A 7,571-nucleotide genomic window follows, 5' to 3' on the forward strand; every position below is an offset into this window, starting at 1 on the left:
TTTGACTTTTCAACCAAAAAAGTTTTTACACTCGTAATTTCCACATGGCCTAAAATACTTGGATATTACGTGATCTTTCAGTTTTCCTTGGCTAGGCATATATGGAGTTGTTGCGAATACATCATGATGAAAAATAAGTACACCCTGTTAAAATTAACTGCATCGAATCAACATCATGGTGGGGATCACTCTACTAAATGGTGGCAAGTCTGGCTTCAAGAATGGCAGTGCAGTGGTTCTCATGGTGGTTAGAAGGGCAGCAGGGTGCTCCAGCCACAATGGTGCTAAGTCAGCATTGATTCTTTAGTTGTACCAATCACCTGAATGTAGAACGATGGTTTTGGATTGTCTCAAGATTTGTTTAACCACAAAATAATAATAATAATAATAATAAAATAAGACATTGAAGGTACAGTAAAGAATTTAAGCAACCCCAAATGCCTTTGTTATATAGACTTGAAGGAGAAATGAATATACCTTACAATTACAACTGTAACGACACCACGCATTTGGAGACATTCTAGGTAGAGCTTCAAGTGATTGAAAACAAGAAAAATCTCTAGGAACAAGTTCCTCACTTTAAGAAATGGTTCAATGATAAGTTTTCTTGTTCTTCATTGCTCCAATTGATGTGTACATAGACTTTACTTTAGAAATCTACATCAAATATAGATTTTAGGACCAAATTAAGATGTTTTTTTAGATACTTTATTTTTGAGTAATTAATTCAATATTTGAAAATAACACTATATTTTAATTATTGTTTTGTTTTTTTTGTCTGTACTTTTATATATAGTAGCTTGAGATACATACTTCACTCTGAATGCATTCCAAATTTGAGTTATAGATGGATATGTTCTTCACTATTTAAGTTTAATTGATAATTTATTCCAAATATGAGTTTATGAAACTAAGAGGGTGTTTGTTTTTTTGGCTTTTTGTTAAAAGTAATTTGTTTTCAGAATTTAGGTTGTTTATTTTTCTACTTTTTCATGACTTATTATAAACTTTTTGATGAATAGAAAAAACCAAAATATTTGACTTTTCTAAATAGAAAAAATCACATATTGGTTTTTCTTTATTTTTTAATGCTTAATAGAAATAAAATACTACAAAAACAAACAACCTAATACTTAATACTATTAAGCATTAAAGTCTTATTTAGAATTAAGTATAAAAAACAAACACCATCTAAGTGTTTAGCTAATCTAAAAGAAAGAAAGTCAAGTTTTAGGCATTAGGGTTCGGATTTCCAAACTCCATAAAGTTATAAAATGACTATTATTTAAGGTGAACCATGTTGAGAAGTGTATCAAATTCCCCATTTTTATATATTCTTTTTTGTAGAAATGATATTATATGGAATGTTTTCAAAGTTCATATGTGATCGTAATTAGATTCTTTATAGAATAAAAAAACCTAGTAGAAATATCTCTCTAAATATTTTAGGTTATGAGGGGAAAAAGTTATGATATAAGATAGAAATAGAGATAAGAAGAGTAAGAGACATTTGATGAAGTAAGAGTGCTCACAACTTAAGTTGTAGACACAAAGACTAGGAAAACGATGGATGTTTAGGAACCTAGAAGTTGCATATGTTTTGTTATTTGCGATTTTTTTTTTATCATACAGTGAAATGTTATCTCTCATTCGTAGGTGTAGACATGTTGACCAAACTCTGCACTTTAAAACTTTTACATCTTTATATCTAGATTGTCTTTACTTTTTGTGTTCTTTCATTCATATATTTGCATTGAAACTTTTGCAAGCCCAATAAATGGTATCAAGTTTTCATTAGCCCAACAAACTCAACGTTGTCCTTTCAAAATGTAGCGAAAAGGCCTTTTAAAGGATTTGTATTTTATCATAAAATGGAAAAGAAAGACAAGAAACATTATAGAATTTTGACTCCTTCGAACCACTTGGCAATATATTTATCTTATATTGAAGATAAATATCTAGTCAAAATTTTATGGTGTTATATAGTCTACACAGAGATTAAAGTAATTAAGAAGGAGAAGGAAGATGGCCTACCAATAAGTTTCCACGAGGGCTTGAATGAACAAATAAAATAGAGGGATGGTGGTTAGAATGCTAGAGAAGTGCTTCTCATGGTGGTTAGAAGGGCAGCAGGGTGCTCCAGCCACGGTGTGACGGTGGTGCTAAGTCAACAGTGATTCTTTAGTTGTTGTACCAAGCACCTGTACGTAGAATGATGGTTTTGGATTGTCTCAAGATTTGTTTAACCACAAAATAATAATAATAAAAAGAAATAAGATATTGAAAGTATAGCAAAGAATTTAAGCAACTCCAATCCCTTTGTCATATAGACTTGAAGAAGAAATGAAGATAACTTACAATTACAACTGTAGGGAAACCATGCATTTGGAGACATTGTAGGATCTATGCTTGAAATATGCAAATCAAAATCAACAATAAATAGAAATAAGAAGCTGGAACAAGTCCTTCACCTTAAGCAATGGTTCAATGATAAGTTTTCTTGTTCTTCGATCGCTACCACATCCAATTCCATTGTCCAACATCACCATATATAGACTCTTTTACTTTTAGAATATTCTACCATCAACCAATGATCAGCCTATTTCCATAAGGATTCATATTAATTTAAGATGGATACATTATAGAACTAAAATGAGAATACATTTTAAAATAGTTAGTGGGAATAATTCAAATATATTTCAATAATAACACTACTAAGAAATTTAATATACATGTCATAATTGATGAAAAAAATATGAAAATAATTTTAAACAAAAGTTTTGATCTAGAAAAATCAAAAGTTTTAATTTTCTTGTTGTCCTATATAGTAGCTCGAGATATATACTTCACTTTGAATGCATCCCAAATTTGAGTTATAAGATGCATATGTTCTTTACTATTTAAGTTTAATAGATAATTTATTCCAACTATGAATTTCTAAAACTAATTGTTTAGCTAATTTAGAAAAAAAAAAAAAAAAACAGGAAGTCAAGTTTTAGGCATTAGGGTTTGGATTTTCAAACTCCATAAAGTTATAAAATAACTCATATTTAAGATGAACTATGTTGAGAAGTGTTCCAAATTATCCTAATTTTTATGTATATGTTCTTTTTTGTAAAAATATTATTATATAGAATACTTTTTAACTTCTCATGTCATTGTAATTAGATTTTTTATAGAATAAAGAAACCTAGTATAAATATCTCTCTAAATATTTAGGTAATGAAAGGGAAAAAGTTATGACATGAGATAAAGATAAAGATGAGAAGAAGAGTAAAAGACACCTAATAAAGTAAGAGTGCTCACAACTTAAGCTGTAGACACAAAGACTAGTAAAACGATGGATGTTTAGGGACCCAATAGTTGCATCTGTTTTGTTATCTGTAGTAGTTTTTTATTGTATAGTGATCATTTGTAGGTGTAGACATGTTGGCCGAACCATGCACGTTAAAACTCTGTGTACCTCCATGTGTGGATTATCTTTACTTTTGTATTCTTTCACTCATATATTTGCATTCAAACTTCCGTTAGCCCAATAAATGATATCAGAGCTTTTATTGGCTCAACAAACTCAATGTTGTTTGACCCCTTCTGAGCCACTTGGCAATGTATTTATCTTATATTGAAGATAAATATTTAGTCAAAATCTTATGGTGTTATATAGTCCCCACATATCTTAAAGTAATTAAGGAGGGGAAGGATGATGACTTACCAGTAAGTTCAGATGAGGGCTTGAATGAACAAATAAAATAGAGAGATGGTGGAATATAAAGAGGACTTTGCTAGCAAGCGCACCTGGCAATGCAGCTTAATGCTTGAGATCAGTGTTGGATGCTCTCAATCTTTTAGGGTGTGGTTCCTGATCATCTGCTTTGTTTTCCCCGGCATCATCATAGCCCCTTTGATGATCCAACAACATCATGATATGGGTGTTCATCAGCTGAACTCCGCACCTCATGATATGGGTGCAAGTAGACGGATAATTAATCAACTATCAACATCAATCGCAGCCAGAAAGTGCCATGGTTGATTGCGGTTGTACTTATTTGGAATAGCATTCTTAGGATAGAGAGCCACCCACAATTGATCTGATCCATTATCATTAATCTGGCAGCAGTTATGCCAAGAAGAAATGGAGAAGTCATCCACAATTTCATCCGGATCACCACGCAATCTCAGATAAAAATGATCTGGATCGTCCAAATAAGTTCCTCTATGATAAATAGAGAAGAAAGCAAATCCCAGAAAGTGGTTATCCTCGTACCAATTTAGATAAAAAATGCTCTACTCTTACTTGGCTATACCCACCCTGGAATTCCACCATCTCCTGAGATAATAATCATCTTGCCTTTCTTGCAATTCAAGTGCTGCATGTACAATCAAAGCTAATATGTAATTGGAGTACTACTGGGTGGATGAAAAGTTTTACGTGTCATTATTAAATAAAAATCATACCTCATTACTTGTTGGTTTGAACCATTTGAGGAGGGAAGACCCGAGTATAGATGATGGACTTGATAACATTTCCAGCTTCGTGAAATAGCTGGCATGTATTTCTCGTAGACTCAATGGAAGCTCTGGAATTTCTTGGAGCATCTTGCAGTGACTGATGTAAAGGGAACGAAGCTTACAAAGTTGAGAGATGCCAGAAGGTATGCTAACCATATGGTTTACACTTAAATCTAAATTTTCTAAGGAATATAGGCCTCAGCTATCAGTGGGTATTGACCCTTCCATTAGATTGCAGTGACTCAAATTTAGTGCTGCTGAGGAGCAAAAGCCTTTCAGATTCTTGGGGGACCTCTCCAAGTTTGAACAACCATGGAGCATCAACATTTTTAACTTTCCTAAACACTGTGACAAAAGGAATTTTGATTTAGTAAATGAATTTTCATAAACAAAAAATTAATCTCAAACAAAATAATGATGAAATACTAATTATACCTTATTTCCTTGCCAAAGTTGTTTTATGTTGTTGTCCATCATGTTGAGTATAACAAGGTTCTCTCCATGAACATTTGACGGCAATAATTTCGAAGGGTATCCTTTCCAATGAAGATATCTCAACTGTTGTGAAGGAAATTGAAAATCTTCATGAAGAATAATTTTATACTCCTTGTTCATAGAACCACAATAATCCATCCCATAAATCTTGAGCAATCTAAGTCGTTTCATCTTTGCAAAAACCTTTGTACTAAATTGTAGTTGTTTTGATCTAGACAAGTTTAAGAATATGGCCTCAACATTTTTCATCCCCTACAAACTATAACAAAAGGATTAGGCAAGCATAAAAGAGATAAAAGCTAGCTGAAATTGTATGGATATGTAACTTAGACAAAAATGATATTGCTCACATTTACATATTTTTATGAAGCTTAAGAAAGTTCATGAGTTTGATGGTTACCTTCTTCATTGTAAATGCACGATACACATCACTCGGATCCCACAATTTGCTCCATTTTCTAGGATTATCAGGAAATTCAGTACGAATAATGTTCCATCCCATTTCTTGTATCAAATCATGCATAAGTATCTGATTGTTGGAAAGAGATATAAGACACTTATCATAGAGGACTTTTATTCCTATCTATGCATACAAATCACAACTATCCAATATCCTTAAAACAAAAAGCTTACTTTAAGTACATTTTGAATTTTCACTTCAGGTTCTCTTTCCAATTTGCACAATTCACTTTCCCATTAGAGTATTGTCTTGTTAAACAAGAGAGAATCGAGGACTTTTAGAGCTAAAGAAAGGCCATGACAATAATATACTACACGATCCGAGAGGTGGATAAAGTCTTGTTTCGGAAGATTTTGTCTAAAAGCAAAGAGACGAAAAAGCTCACAAGCTTGTTCATAATTTAATTCCTCAACCTCATATACGTCATCCATTTCTTGTAACAAATGTTTACTTCTAGTTGTTATGATGACTCTACTTCCTCTTCCAAGCCTATCACGATTTCTGAGTAAGTATTCTAATTGATCTGAATCATCAATGTCATCAAGAACAATAAAAACTCTTTTAAATCGGAGAACATTTTTTATCATATTAGCTCCTTGGCCAACATTGCTTACATTTTGATTTCTCTCCACTTGTAGTATATCACAAAGAAGTTGATTTTGTAAATGATGCAAACCCATAGTATTGCCAACTTCTCTAACATTTTCGAGAAAGCTCATATACTCAAATTCACGAAAACAATTTATTATTTACAACTTTGGCAATAGTTGTCTTACCTATTCCGCCTATTCCACATATACCAATCATACGAACATCATTCAATTGATCAATGCATAGCCGCCGAATTATCTCATTTACATGAGAATCCATACCAACCAAGTTGGCACCAACATCAAACATTCTACAATTCAATCTCATGAATATATTGTTGACGATTTTCTTAATATGCTCGGACTCATACCTGCCAATTGTAAAGTACATGTGATGATTGATTAGGCTATAGCTGATTAAAAAATAAATACATGTTAAGCTTCTTCATGAAAAATGAATTATAGTAATATATATATATATATATATATATATATATATTAAAAGTATTAAGTTTTAAAACTCAAATTACATTTTTAGGACATTTTCATTGTATCAAGTATACAAGACAATTTTCTACACAATCACAAGATGACCGTGAGGAGGACTCGTTCGACTCATGGGAAGAGCTATCTTCTATTAGAAGATATTGGTTGTCACTAGATGATTCTACCGAGGTTTGACTAGATGAATCCGACTATGACTTTATTTTGATGAGATTAATCATTTGTCGCTTGGGATGCTTTCCTATGTCTAAGTCGGCAATTATTTCTTTGATTTTGCAATTTGGGGTGATATGTCCCTTTTACCACATTTGAAACATTTAATATCTTTCTTTTCTATTTTCTTTGAAGTGTTTTGATATTTTTTATTTGAATATTTCTTATGTTTTGGTTTTCTATAAAAGGATTCTTCTTTGAATTTTAAGTATTTTTTATTTAATCTCTTTTTCTTTCATCTATAGTATTTTTCCTGTTTGGTAGAAAGAGGAAGGGGATTTTCATATCCATATTGGGCACAAAACGATCCTAACTCTTTCTTTGAGGTTTTAAGATCTTTTTTGTGGGTAGCATTAACTTTGATCATATAACAAAGATTTAATGCTTTTTTATTGATGAATTTGCTTAATTGGCCATAGGTAAGGGAATCATAAGGTATGACACCATTATACATCTCTTTGATTCTAAGTTGGACTTTTTGACTAAAGAACTTAGATAACCCATTAAGGAATCTTTATTTCCAATAGGGTTGGTTTACATCTGGTTTGGTGTGGACTTTAGCAAAGTATAACTCTTTATACCATCTATAGTCACTAAGCTTTCTACATCTAATGTTTTGAAGGATTTCTGAGGTTCAGGCTTGAAAGGCAATTGGATCTCCAAGGAAGTGTTTGGTTATGACAAATATTAGGGTATGAACTGAATTTTGATTTCCTCTTTCATCTAAGCTGGTTTGAATATAGTTTTTTTCTTCTTCAATGAGAGTATTATCCCACCAACTTTTGAGCTGGCTAGTGAAT

The 7,571-nt window shown here is 32.0% G+C and overlaps 1 pseudogene; it reads right to left on the bottom strand.

The window, feature by feature from the left end:
- Window positions 1-3,987: 3,987 nt before the first annotated feature.
- Window positions 3,988-6,396, bottom strand: LOC117915201 (annotated as a pseudogene).
- Between the last annotated feature and the right edge of the window lie 1,175 nt (window positions 6,397-7,571).

The sequence above is a fragment of the Vitis riparia genome, chromosome 5 (genome assembly GCF_004353265.1).
Source record: "Vitis riparia cultivar Riparia Gloire de Montpellier isolate 1030 chromosome 5, EGFV_Vit.rip_1.0, whole genome shotgun sequence".
NCBI classification, from domain to species: Eukaryota; Viridiplantae; Streptophyta; class Magnoliopsida; order Vitales; family Vitaceae; genus Vitis; species Vitis riparia.